The sequence below is a fragment of the Varanus komodoensis genome, unplaced genomic scaffold (assembly GCF_004798865.1).
Source record: "Varanus komodoensis strain SLA01 unplaced genomic scaffold, ASM479886v1 scaffold9, whole genome shotgun sequence".
NCBI lineage: Eukaryota > Metazoa > Chordata > Lepidosauria > Squamata > Varanidae > Varanus > Varanus komodoensis.
The window spans coordinates 34,525,310-34,539,459 of record NW_025336598.1 but is presented as its reverse complement, the minus strand read 5'-3'; the positions used below and the strand labels follow the sequence as shown (position 1 = coordinate 34,539,459).

At 39.2% G+C, this 14,150-nt stretch overlaps 1 protein-coding gene across 15 annotated transcripts in view; it reads right to left on the bottom strand.

Moving 5' to 3' along the window:
* Positions 1-14,150, bottom strand: part of BAZ2B (bromodomain adjacent to zinc finger domain 2B) — a 644,512-nt gene that overhangs the window by 119,772 nt on the left and 510,590 nt on the right. Inside the window, exon 1 of one of the 15 annotated variants that reach the window (XM_044418066.1) lies at positions 10,323-10,663. The exons of the other annotated variants lie outside the window; for them this stretch is intronic. The gene's annotated coding sequence lies outside the window, so the exon portion shown is untranslated. Of the gene's footprint in view, positions 1-10,322; positions 10,664-14,150 lie in introns of those variants that run through there. 15 annotated transcript variants of the gene reach the window in all.

Here is a 14,150-nt window from a genome sequence, read left to right as displayed (position 1 = left end):
ATGATGGGAGTTATAGACTAAAAAGCATAAGACTGCATAACCCAGAACTAGCAACACCCTGTCAATGAAATTTAAAGTAGTCATCACAGTTCATTTGTGCAGGCCTTCAAGCAGGTTCAAGTCAGTAGCAACTGCTCATATACTGAACAGTTTTATCTTTATAACAGGATATCAAGTTAATCGAACATTAGTATTGAGTAAATATAGAATAGTTTATTTTGATAAATATGTTATCTACAGAAATGCTAAAGTTTCATACAGAGAAATATCAGTGTTCTTCAGGGTCATTATCAATAGAAATCTATATCCCCTAAAGCAACATCACTGTTAGAATGAAATATGTTGCAATTTGAGTGAAGAAACACCCAATGTGATTTAAACTCCTCCAAGTTTCTTCAGCTAGAGGAATATTTCTCACTAATCTACTCAAGAAAATAACACTTAAGCGTTAATTCCATCATCAAAGTATATCAAAAAGGAATTACTTTGCATCTCTTTTTCCATATTGGTATGTAACACATATCCTTATAAAAGACTGTTTTCAATCACCAAAGATATGTGAAGTAATAATTTATTTTAAGGCTGCAGCTCAGCTAAGGAGATCTCAGCCCATTAATTGTGTATGGTTTAGGAAGCAATGCTACCCTCACTGGTAATCCGGCTGAAGACTCTTCACAAGCTTTGTAATTACTGCTCCAATGGCAGAGATCGAAGTACGGTGGACGGACAGCACACATGCACTGAGAAGTCCACTTACCCACCTGCAGAAAGATAAGCTTGTGGAGGTATCCTGGGGGGGGGGCATGTCACAGGCACAGAGGCATGGCATCCTGAACCTCTCTGCTTCATCCTCCTCTCCCCACGAGGATCGATGTGACTTTACACTAAACCTAGGGCTACCATACTTGATTTCCTCCTGTTATAGTCAATGGTACGCGGGTGGAAAAGCTGCCCTCCCACCCGGCCCACAGAGAATCAGCACAACAGAAGATGCATTAGTAGCTGCACCAGTGGGTCACTCCTTACTGTCAATTTAAACTAATATTGTTTTGTTAATAAATTGTATTAATCAATTAAATTTATAATTACACCTTAATAAAAGTGGTATTTCTGAATAAAATGTGCATTCCTTTTTAGATAAGGCATGGGCATGCCACAGCAGGCAACAACTTAAAAGGCATTCCTTGATTCCTCCAAGACAGCACCTGCAGTTTTTGCAAGCAGTTGTACTAAAAGCAATTTTTGTATTTTTTTTAATCTGATGCCCAATTAATCAAGGATACTTTGTTTAGTTCACATGAATGGTTTTTAAATCTTTACTCTAGTCAAATATCTTATGTTATAATAATAATTTACTATCATTACATTGCATTTACACCCTGCCTGTTTTCCCTCTTGCAAGGAGCCCAAAGAGGCTTACATAGTTACTAGATTTACTAGTAGTTTAGGCTAAAAGTGAGTGACTGGTCCAGAATCTAATAATCTTCATGGCTCACTGGGGGCTAGAATTTGGATCTCCCAGATCCCGAGTCCAAAACTCTAAACACCAGACTACACTGGCTCTGCAAATATGTAAATTTTAGTTCATGAAGAAACAAAATAGGCTGCTATTCTTCTAGCAGGGGACCATACATATATAATGTAAAATATAGAATACTAGTCCAGTAAATGCCCTATCAGCTCACCATTGGTCACCAAATGAGCTTACCACCTCTGAAGATAACCGGTTTTGGTAACATTCCAGAGCTCAGCAATGGAAAAGTCACTAAGAATTCTTACTGAATCAATCCTGATACTGGAATGAGATTATCAGGCAGGTACATTTAGTTCATTTTGGAACTTGACCTGAAACACTGACTTTGGCTCCAGGTTTTAGAGAGGCTCCTCATCCTCAGTCAGGTGCTGTCACCTGACTGCCAGCCAGGAAGACTCAGTGCACTGTTGCCTGGGCCACGGCAAGGGCTGAGGTAAGGAGCAGATGAAGAGGAGAAGGTGGTCTAGGTACTCTTGTGAGTGGGCCCTCTGTGGCGTGTGGGTTCTCAGTAGGTGCTCAACCATGGCATGACAACCCTTTGATCTCAGCCCTGTACAAGCATTTTGTGTGTTCCCACTCCTGACGGTTCGGTCAGGTAAAATGTTTATGAAGATAATGTAAAAAAACAACAGCAAGTGAAATGCAGGAGAGAGCTGAGACGTATAATTTGCAAGGAGGGGCAAGCTGCAACTCTTGGCCTGATTTCAGAAGACCTCTGCAAGACATATGTTCAGCTCCTTGCAAGAGTCACCTCTCTGCCATCGTAGCCCTCAGGGTAGGTGGGGAAAGAGGGGACATGCGGCCCCTGATAAACCACCTCTGAAGGAATGTGGCCCTCAGTAAAGGAAGCTTCCCTCTCCCCTGTGTTAGAGAATAAAGCAAGGACACACCACGTCTTTAACATTTATCCACTCCTGGTATAGCATCTGAAGTGGCCCTGAGAGGTAACATTTTCAAAGGTTAGCTTTTCACAAAAATACTCAAGAAACATTTGCTTAAATATAAAAACATTTTATGTAGTCATTAAATATTTAACAGTTCATGTTGAATGGTTGATTTCTCAAAAGTTAGCAATGATTTTTTTTTACTTTGACAGTTCTGTCATTCTGTTCTGATAAGTGCTTCCTAAGGGCAAAAAACAGACATTGCTTTAGATCCATGTCTAGCAGTTACTGATGATGATGATGATTCAAGAATAGATGCAGGGACACTGATCTATGTCTTAAAAGCCCCTACCCTACCATACTAGGATCCCAATCCAGTTGAGGGGCCCTCCGCCTACTCTAGAACAAAAATGGAAAAAAACATCTTGGCAGATAGGGATTCAAAGTAATGTCTAATAGGAATTGCACTCCCAAACAACAATGGGAAGGCTCCACATTCCCCACTTTTACCCAGATGATGCAACCTAAAAAAATCTAAACAGGAGCTGGGTACTGATCTGGGACCAGGGGAAGGTGCACCATTGGCTCTGTGTTTGTTTCCCCCTTGCAGTTGTGTCAGTCCTTAACAGTACACCAGTTCTAGTCATTTAACATACTACCAGGAGCAGGTCTTTTATAAATCACTTGTGCCTTAATTTTCCATTCAAACCTAACTACCCCCAAAATAATTTGTATTACAGCAGAGATAGCTTAGGAGCAGATGCTCTTACTGTGAAAATGTATCCCCCCACCCACTACTGTGAGGACTGCAGCTAAATGCAGGGGGCAAGCAGAATTATGGGGGTCAAGGCTCATTACATCACATCCCTGCTAACGGAGAAGCAGTGGTACTGCATCTCTGCAAGCACTGGCTCCTCTATACAAAGGAGGAAAACATTCAAAACTAGCTTCCTCTACAGGCAGGCACTGTCAGAGTCTGTTGACAATTGAAGGGGGAAGAATGACATACATATTTGGAGGACAGTTCAGAAGCTGGCTGTATTCAACAATATGGGGAAAAGTCACTTCCCTTTTGGATCCAATAAAAATAGGGCTTATGCACCATTTAGGAAAGGTATAAATTTTTAGATCCTGGCTCATTTTTCAAGTAGTGATATGCAAAAGTTTTTAAAATGCTTTCTTTCCCTATTTTCACTTATTTTTATGTCAGTATTTATTTTGCCACTGTTATGATTGATTCCTATGCAACCGTTTGACATTAAGAGAAAATTATTGTGGAGGGTTTTTTGTACACAGTTATCATTTTCTGTCAAAAGGCATTCCTATTGTATCTATTCTCTCCAGCATTTCACATTTTAACCACTGGTCTGTGTCTAGATGTCATACATGTGGCTAGAAATCATACATTGGACTCTTTCTCTGAGAAAGGGCACAGCTCCAAGATTTAATCTCTGACATCTCAATTTTTTTTAAAGACTCAGGTAGCAGGGATAGAAAAGTCTTCTGCCAGAGTGTTTACAGTTCTGCTGGCAACTGGAGTAGACAGTTCTGGGACAGACAGGAAAAGAGCTCCTCATGCTTATGAAATAGTATCCACGTAGCTAAACCTTCCCACAGGTCTGATTTTCACCTGTTCAATCCCTACCACCATAGCTTATTAGCAAACACCAATATTAGGGGAGCAGAATTTACAGGACTGCAAAAGCATGCTGCTATCTGAATGCAGGCATCTGTCTGCAACCAACACTTGCTAGAACATATCATCTTTTTTGCAGTGCAGCCAGGGAACATTTACAAACAAAGCCAATTTCCAGGTGCTTCTACAAACAGGCCTACTCTCTCTGCATAGAAAACAGACTACAGATTTAACTTTCACATGCTTTCTGCTACCACTGCTCTTGAGAAAGTATCTGGACTAAATGGCCCATTGTTTGTTCTTCCACACACCCTAAGACAGTTCCAAATACTCATGGCTTCCTGACACCATAAAGTTAAAACGTTGTACAGCAACCAGAGCCAGAAACAGTCCAGAAACAAGCTACTTCTATTTAATCTATTAATCTATTCCCAATCAACAAGAAATAAATGGGAAACATGAGACCTATTAGTGATACATATTAAGTCGATCTGTAAGAATTTTTTCTTTTAGCTTGAAATGCTTTAGTTGCTGGTAGAATGGATATCGCATTGCTACTTAATATCATTGTGCAACAGATAAAATTAAAGTCAGAATCAGTTTTAAAAGTCTTAAGAAGAGCACAAATAGCTTACAAATATTTTACAGGACTTCTCTGACTGCACAACACAAGGCTCTGTTAAAACTTAGAGTTGCATTTCTCTTCTCATAAAGCAATGCTGTTTTAAATTAAGGCACAATGAATAAGTAAACATACAGCTGGGTTTTAGTCTCAAAATCACCTACTCTGAAGTAGCTGTAGTAACTTCACTGGAACGTCTTCAGAGTCAGCAGACCTATGACTGTGGTGTATATCTGTTTAACTGTAATTTAAATTGTGAAATATCCCAACAAACAATGATGTGCTAACATCTTTTTCCTTTTTCTACAAGTTTAGTTTCCTGCATTCAAAACAAAGAGCTGCAGCAGTACTCTAGGCAGAAGCTAAAGGCAGCTAAAATTGCTGCAGCTAATCTAGGAATGAAAGAGCTACTTTGCCTGTATTTTCCCCCCAAAAGCAAAATGTTAAAGTCGTTGTAATAAGCACAGTCAATGGTATGGTCTGTTTCCTTAGGCCCTAAATCAGCCTCTCTTTTGATAGTTCAACAAAACCCACGCTATCTATTAAGCCTTAGTGAAATACAGTGACCAGGCTGGAATAAATTAGAATTAAAAATCATACTATAATTAATTATATTAACATGTTCAAGGAAATATATACAGAAACAGGAAAGCGTACATATGTACTAGCTTGCTGGTACAGGGTATAAAGGACCAAACTTCTGCAGGCCCAAATATATAACCAGAAATATCAGAGTTTCTGGCTAGAAAGAAATTCTGTGTTAATGTACATGAGCACTATACCATCACAGATTAAACCGCTCTGAGATTAGAACGTACGGACCTACGTGTTACATGTGCCTGTCGTCAGTGTGCACTGACTGGAAAGATGGATACTATCATTGGCTCTGTTCTCCATTTACTGTACAACGTGCAAAATTATCACATTATTATTACATTACATTTATACCCTTCTTTTCTTCCTCTTGCAAGGAACCCAAGGGCAGTTTACAAGGCACTCCTCCTCTCCATTGTACCCTTACATCAACAACCCTGTGAGGTAGGTTAGGCTGAAAGTCTGTGACTGGCCCAAAGTCCCCGAGTGAGCCTAAAGAATGCAGATCTTGAGTTCCAGTCCACACTGGCTAGTGCTCCTTCTGTAGCTCCCCTCTCCCTTCTGCCTTTTCACACTAGAAAATACAGTTTCTTTTTTGCAGGGCACATCTATAAAGCAAAGCAAATTTCCAGCTGCGTATGGACCAAGATCTTCCGTCCCTTCAGTGACATGGCAACGATAATTCGAGGCTTTTGAAAATTCGAACCAGGCATTTTGGTGCCTGAAGCAGAGCAACGAACAGTGATCCTGACCCTCCTCTCAATCAAGGTGGTCACAAGCTGGTCAACCCACAGCTGGTCAAATTATTTTGGAACAAATAATGACCCACCTTTCCCTTCCCTGGCTATAAAAAATACAACTATAATAACATTAAATAATTATCCATACATTGCTCTTTCATAACATCTAAAATCAACATCTAAAATCCATATATTGCTCTTTCATAACATCTAAAATCAATTATTTGGGCTTAATCTGGCTTACTCTGGATTGTGAGGTGGAGACCCAAGTTTAATCAATCCATTCAACTCATTTCATTCTCTTAACTAAGCATTCTAAGTTTCTGAATTTTATTGCTCTACAGTAAATGGTTTGATAATTCCATTATCTAGTAGTCTACTTCACCAAAAATCTAGAATGAATTCCTGTGAATATTCTGTATTTTTCTTTATTGTACAAAGACTGAAAATGGAACCTTCAATGTCAGCAGTGGTCCACTCTGACAGTGGTTCATCCTGATGGAGGAGATTCCTCTGTGGAACTTTGCTTCTGTTCAAGACCAATTTGTGGTTCCATTCCCAGGCCTACTTCCAGTAACCTGAGCAGTTTACAATGCCCTATGATGATCCTACCCTAGCATTTGGGTATCACTGCTCTAAATACCTGATGGGGATTCCTTTTTTTCACTTGCATACCATATTGCATCAACCAAAGAAATGTCCACACCTTTATAATATAAGATAAACACAGGCAATACCTCTGTGGCAATGCTGAACCTTGCTCTCAACATAAGGAGAAACTCTTCATTCAAAAGAAGGATGGAAGAAAAGCTACAAGCCAGAACACTTTTTAAACTAGCAAAAGCTCTGAGAGTAAATGAGAGAAAGCTCTGACCGAACTAGAATGCAGTTTTGTTAATAGAATCCATGCAAGCATTAAACAGGCTGTCAGGGAAAGGAGTAGCATGTTTTGGCCTTCTGTGCCCAACGAAGAAAAACCATTGCCTTTCCTTCCTCTGCCAGTACCCAGCAGGCTAGTAACTTGTGCAGGCTTATTTACAAGGCTTATTTACATTTATTGATCTCCATTCTTGGCAGTCAACACACGTTGCACTCTGAATACTTGACCCTATAAAGACATTCAGGAGTGAGAAATGAGCTGAAACACCTCTTGACAACTCTCCGTGCCAATGCACTTTGTGAAGAAAGCTAACCTATACACTGAGTTAAATGCATGTATATATACAATAACTCACCACAACCAGGCAATCCTTATCTAGTTGACCTAAGTTGTTAGTGAAGGAACTTGTTGAGCTATGTAGACTTTTGAAGCAGTATAAGTCTTTATTAAAGTCCTTTATAATTGCAAATCTCAAATAATTCAAAAATATCATTCAGAGGAAGACTGTTGTGACTGCTTTTTGAAATCTGTTCCAGAGTTCTGATTTTCCCAAACAATTGGAAGCAAAAAGTTATGCTAAAGCTCCTTATGATAGTGAATGTATCAGGTGAATGAAACTTGAGCTGTGAAAAAAAAAGTGAACCTCAAAAGACGTTATCATCTATAAACATGTAATAACAACCATGTGTCTAGGTTACATGATACAATAGTTAGCCTCCTGGACATTGAATCCATATGCAATGCTATATTGCTTTTGTATCATTATTGAAACACATCTGAGAACAATAAATATCTGGATGAAAAATGGCAACCACATAAAAGAATTGAGAGAAGTGAATAAAGGGAAAATATCTACAATACAAAAGTCTGTTGATCAAGCAGTCTAGACATATAGTTTTCTGCCGTCAACTAAAGTTTTAGCAACTACAAGAGGCTAATAGTAAATAATTTTTGCATATGCACCTACAAAGCATCCTAGTCTCCAGAAACACCAACGGCACAAATTCAAAATCTCATTTATATGTTGAATTAGCACTGGTACTGGCATCATGCCTGTATCATCCTTCCCCAACCTGGCATCTTCCAGTTGTGTTGGGCTACAATTCCCTTTTTCCCTAGCCAACACAACCACAATGATGGGAAATATAGTCTAATGCATCCGGAAGACACCAGGTTGGGGAACAATGTGATATTTGTTTAACGATGGTAAGTAAAACAAAAGAAGAACCGTTGAAAATACAAACAAATGTAACATATGTGTACACTGTGTAATAAAATGTACTTGAGAATTTTGTATGCATATTAGAGTTCAGTGGATTAATTATAGTAGTTGTGTGCACTTTAGCACTTGTTGGTTGTTTTTAATCATGATGAGTGACATATTTGTAAAAACTGTTTCTCACAGTTGTCTCTGTAGTAGAATGACAGCAGTATTTAAATACACTGGGCATATTTAGTCTCTAAAAAACAGTGGGTTAGATCCAATGATACCATGAGTTCTACGCCCAAGTTCCTCCGACGTCCCTGCTAACAGAAAAGGGAATATGATTTCTGCTGATTTCACTCCTACTGCACCTCACAAAATCTGCTCTCTCTTTGAACATTATGAGGATGAAGCCAAGTCAGGAAAAAAATCACACACCTTCCATGAAGAAGAGCCTACAATGATTCAAAATCCCTTGCATTCCTGGAAGGATCTCTACCATGAATGGATGGACATGACTGGATCCAACTAGGCCAGGGGCCTCAGACTCAACTGACCTGGGGGCCGCTGGAAGTAGAGTCTGGGTAAGGCTGGGCCGCATCACGTACCCCTCCACCGCGGTGGTGGTGGGCCGCTCATCCCGCGTCGCCCCTGGAGGCCACAGGGCCCCTCCCCCGTGCCCCGCCCATCTTGGCAATTGGCCCATGGGCCGCGAATTTGAGATCCCTGAACTAGGGGTTTTGGTTTGGGTTTTTTAGCATTTTTGATGGGCAAACTTTCCTCAGGTCAGCCAGATAGGTACATATGAAAGTAAAAGCTTAGAAGTCCTTTCCCAGTTCATAATGTTGACACACACATGATGATGGTGTCTTATGAATGTTACTTATATGTCACTTCCTAAGAACTGTGGTTCCCAACATCAGACAGAGAGGAGGGCAGCTAGGAAATTTCATTTCCAGCACCCTGCACATGCAAACATTGTAGCATCATCTTGTTTTAAATTGTGAACTGAACAAATTCAAATTCATCAAGCAGGTGATTATGATCTTTACTTAGCACCTTTTGTATAATGCTGTCAAACCTTTGTATAATGCTGTCAAACCAACCCGAATCAAACCAGTATCTCCAGTGTGGTCTTACTGTGATACTCCTACTTTCACAATGTGTTAAAACCTGATTTGACAACCTAAGAGCACTTACAATCCAACCCACAACTTTATTTAAAAGTTTGCTCTCTGAGTTCAAAGAAGGGGATTCCCAATTAAAATATGTGAGCTTTGCAGTTTTAGTCAAGAATTTTTAAAAGCTTTTCATTTTAATTTGGTCTATACATGAAGTTCTCTATGGCAAATATTGTTCCACACAGCTCTTTGTTACAGTACTTTGTATGAACCTCACTTTGGTTTTGAAGTTAGTATAAAAGAACTGGTGTTCACTCCTCAAACAGCTAACATTCAACCCTTAGAATACACAACTGACAGAGATAAATGAATTAATCCCTTGCGAAATCAGTAAGAGAATAAGATATGCACAATTTTCTCCTTTTAAAATCAATGGGATAAAAGTACCAAATTTCTTGCTGGATGAAACTCAATGTGTAGTAAACCCCAAAGTTGTAGGACACACGGGTGGCCAAAGTTAAACCCTGTATACCTTCCTACCTTTCCAAATCTGCACTTACATAGTACTATGTAAGCTATATGGGAATCAGCATAACAACAACTTAGATACAAAAATAAAACCTTATTTAAAACAAATGATTGTGTTTAAGTCTAGAATTGTACTAGATGTGTAAAAATTATTCTATAGATGATAACTGATTTAAAATATCTTGTTTCTTCAGCTCACAGAGTGTGGGAAATATTTGGCATCTACTCTCCCTAACAATATGTTAACAAGAACAATATTTCTTTTTCACAAGAATATGCTTCTAATGCCTATATTATTAACACAAATGTTGTAATACAGATAAACAGATTAAACATTACAACATACAGGCAAATTCATACATGCTTATATTGAAAAGAAAAAGGCAGTTAAGTAAAAAGGCTAAACAATGTCCTTACTTTAAGTAGAAGAAAACAAAACAGGGAAAAGCTCCTCTAAAATGAAAGCATTAAATCACATTCCATAAACATTTAAATGGACAATTCGCTGACTATTTTAAAGACAAACACTGAACACTCTTCCCTTCACAGCAGAATAGAGATGTAATATGAACAGCTTACTGTGGATAGTGGTTTAATCAGGAAGTAGCCATTATCCTTTCGATACAGAACAGTGACAGCTCTCCAAAACAACAAGCCGTGATATTTCTTTTTTTCAGTTAAGAGGAATGAAAGGACAGATACTACAGTATCCCAGCTTTACTGACCCCAGAGGTCAGCAGATGTATGTTATAAAAAGCTATCAAAGAAACATAATCTGAAGCAAGTATTTAGAATGCTCTATTTGTGGGAACACCTAAAAATCTCTCTAACACAACCTCTCTCTCCCTATGTTACTCACAAAACATGGCTGTCTTATTCAGAGATTAGCAATTATTGTAATGAGATACTGCCGGAGAGGGTCAAATAGTACTTCCTGCAGTTTACACATCTTGATTTCCTGGTAAACAAACTGAAAGGCAGGTGGAGCACTTAGATCACCAGTAAACATTCATGTTCATGTGACCAAAACCAACCCAGGTGAAATATGTGACTTGCAAAATATAAGGTAGTAATTGTTCTACTGAACTGTGACAACACCCTATCTGAAACAATTTTAAAAACCTGCACAAGCAAAAGGCATATTTTTTTCTTTTAATAAACAAGTCACTGGAATTTTTCCCTGCATTATATTATTCCCCTTGCTACAATAAGGAAATCAAGTCCCTGAAATTAAGTAAAGCTTAAATGTTCACCAGCAAAAAGGAAAGAAACCACTGCTAAACTTTTCCAAGAACAAGAAAGCTGCAGCAAGCATAAGATTAAAAACAGATCATACAAACCCGTCTCTCCTGGAAAAATAATTCTACCAATATAAATGCCAACTATTTACAAGTGAAATAGTACAAGTTTTAGTCTTTTCCTGTAGAAAGAAATCCACAGGTCTCTAAAGGAAGTATGATTAAATATACTACTTACTGACAAAGAATAAAAAAGGAACTTCTTGAAGTCTGGGTTGAAATAACCACAAAGGGAAAAAAAACTGCATGTAAATGAACTGATGAGAAATATCTCCAAAGATCCACTTGTCCAATCTTGTGTCAAGACGGCATAGCAACACTTTACAAATAAACTGACCCCAATGTAGTCTGCCAAAGACTGGAAGCAAAAGCACAAGGTGTTTGCCTTAGTGACAGATAGTTTTAGTAAAACAATCATTGCAGGACCATGGAGAGTCAAGCAGCCACAGGTAAAACTGCCTGACACACTGGCATTTGGCACCAATCAAAACAGTCACCACTTTACAATGGGAAATCCTTAGCTTGCTCAATTGATGAGACTACTGTTACGCTAAAAGCATGTACATAAAATTGTCTTCAGACTTTCCATGGTAACTGGAAGAAGTGCTAACATACCATCATTAATAAATTTTGCACTAGATTCAGAACAATGTTTTTAAGCAACAATGAGAACAGAAGTCTTTTAAACACAGGCCCTGAATGTGCTATGGGTAGATCCATAAGTATTGACTAATGTGGTCTTCTGCTGAAAAAGGCACTCTACTGCACAAGTATGTACATCAGCAGCAAAAGCATATCTCCACCAGTCTTGATATCATGGTGCAGGTAGGGAAACACACAACACAATTATATCACAACAGCAGTAAGCTTCACGCATGGTAGGTGATCTTGAGATGGCCCTGAGTGCAACATGAAATTCTGCCCTATGAGACTTCCAAGGAAACCTCACCGAATCTAAGGGCCACGGAAACTTAAAATGCAACCTTAGCAACTTTGACTGAGTTGGCAGTGGAGAGTTGGGGTTGTTCATATAATACTAGGTGTAGGAAGGGCAATTTTCATTAGGACTGCTGGTTTTACCCTTTTGTCCCTAGCTACTATGAAAATAACCCTCCCCTCATGTACATTACAAGTTACTTTTTTAAAAAAGCTCTTAGGAAAACTTCTCCCCCACCTCCAAGGATAACTGGAATACATGAGGATGTGTGATTTTAATCAAGATCGGAGCTGGGAAGGGTCAAATCCTTCCCAGTTCCATGAAAATTGAGTCCATAGTGTCTAGTATTACTCTTTAAGAAGACATTGTTGATAACAATGCATTTAGTGGCACATCTAGGCTGAATTTGAGCCTGTAGAAACTAATCAAGACAAATCTTATTACCAGTGAGAAATACAAATTCAATGTGCTCTGACTGTACAACAGGTGGAAAATCCAGCATGGCCAGATTTTGGTGTTTCAAAAGGTACTATTGGGATTGTATGGTTATTGTTACTGTTGTTCTTATGCAACTATACACTTAAAGCTAGACAGTATGAATATTGGCAAGATGAGGCTGCCTATTTGTGCACAGCTGCAAAGGATGAAGGGAGAAATAGGAACAGAGAAAGGAGTGACCCATTATATCAAATCAGGTGTGCTGCAAATGGTGGAGGTTGGAGCAAAGGAATAAATGGAGATGTGATCCTCTGTGGAGGATTCCCTGTGGAGATCTGATCCTTTCAGTCTTAAGAATTAAACAAATACTCCTCCGTGTCCTCCACTTTTTCAACACTTCCCCAACTTTAAAACCACTCTAGAAAAAGAAATATTTGCTCCCTCCATGTTTTCTGTGGCTCCTTTGCAGAGAAATGACTGCAGTTCCGACAGCTTTTTGAAAACTGCAGAAATTTAGGCAAATTTAATGGCTAGGAAGTAAATGGGGGAGAAAGTGGTACACTTGCATTAACTGCTTCATAACTGGAAATGCACAAATTTTACCTCCATTTACTTCCCAACAATTGAATTTGCACATATTTCCTCTCTATTTACTTCTCAGTCCGAAAATTCTTGCAAATATTCCTGGTAGGTTTAAAATAAGAAAGAAGAAAATGCTTAGACCATGGCAGAATGAGACACAACAAATGAGGCACCTGCACTAGCAATACCTACTGCCACCATCCGCTCACTTAGTTTCATGCAGCCACCTTCTCAGAATGAGTTGTTTAAGTTGCCAGGGAACTGCAGGAACTGCAGCTGCAAGGATCCCAATTACAATCCCCAGTGAGCAATTCTGAGGCAGTTAAAGTGTTGGGCAAGACCAGTGTTCTAGTCCCCACCCAGGCATGGAGCTCCCTGAATTATTTTGAGCCAGTCACTGATTCTCAGCCTAACTCACCTCACAGGGTGGTCTTTGTGAGGGTAAAATAGAAGAAAGAAGGAGAAACTTGTAAGCCACCTTGAGTTCCGTGCAGGAGAAAAAAAGCAGGGTATCAATGTAATGTAGTAATAATGATGTTTATTTATTTTAAAGCCAGGGATTGACAGGGAGAGTGGCTAGAGTGGAGAGAAGCCAAGTTATGATGCAAAGTCCCCTGGGAAATGTGCTAGAGCTGCCTAGAGGACTTATGGGGAAGGAAGGAAAAAGAAAACATCCGATCATCTGTCAGACATACCATGGGTTGTTCCCTGAACAACCAACTCACTGTGCCATATCCACATCTTCTCTCCCCTCGGTCTTCAACCCCCCTCAACTGGAGCACGGCTCAACTAAGAGTGGCTTAATGTGACATACAAACCCTCCCTTCATCTTCATGGTCCATTGCATTAAAACATTTTCAGGAAGTGAATCATTTTGGAAAGAATTTCACCATGTGGTTATGTATCATGCAAGACACTCATTAAGTAAAACTCCTTGACATGGACATAGAAGTAGACTCAGCAGTAGATGTTAGTGATGCATCCACTTGTGTCACAGTCCTGCAGTGCTAACAGTGAAATATAGATGTAGGTCTTGTGGTTAGGATAATAAGACCCTAACAGATGTACATCTATGTCAGTCTGTTTCCCAACACTCACTCCATTGCCAACACATGTACATGCTCTCCATTGAGAAACAGTTTCATTCACTTC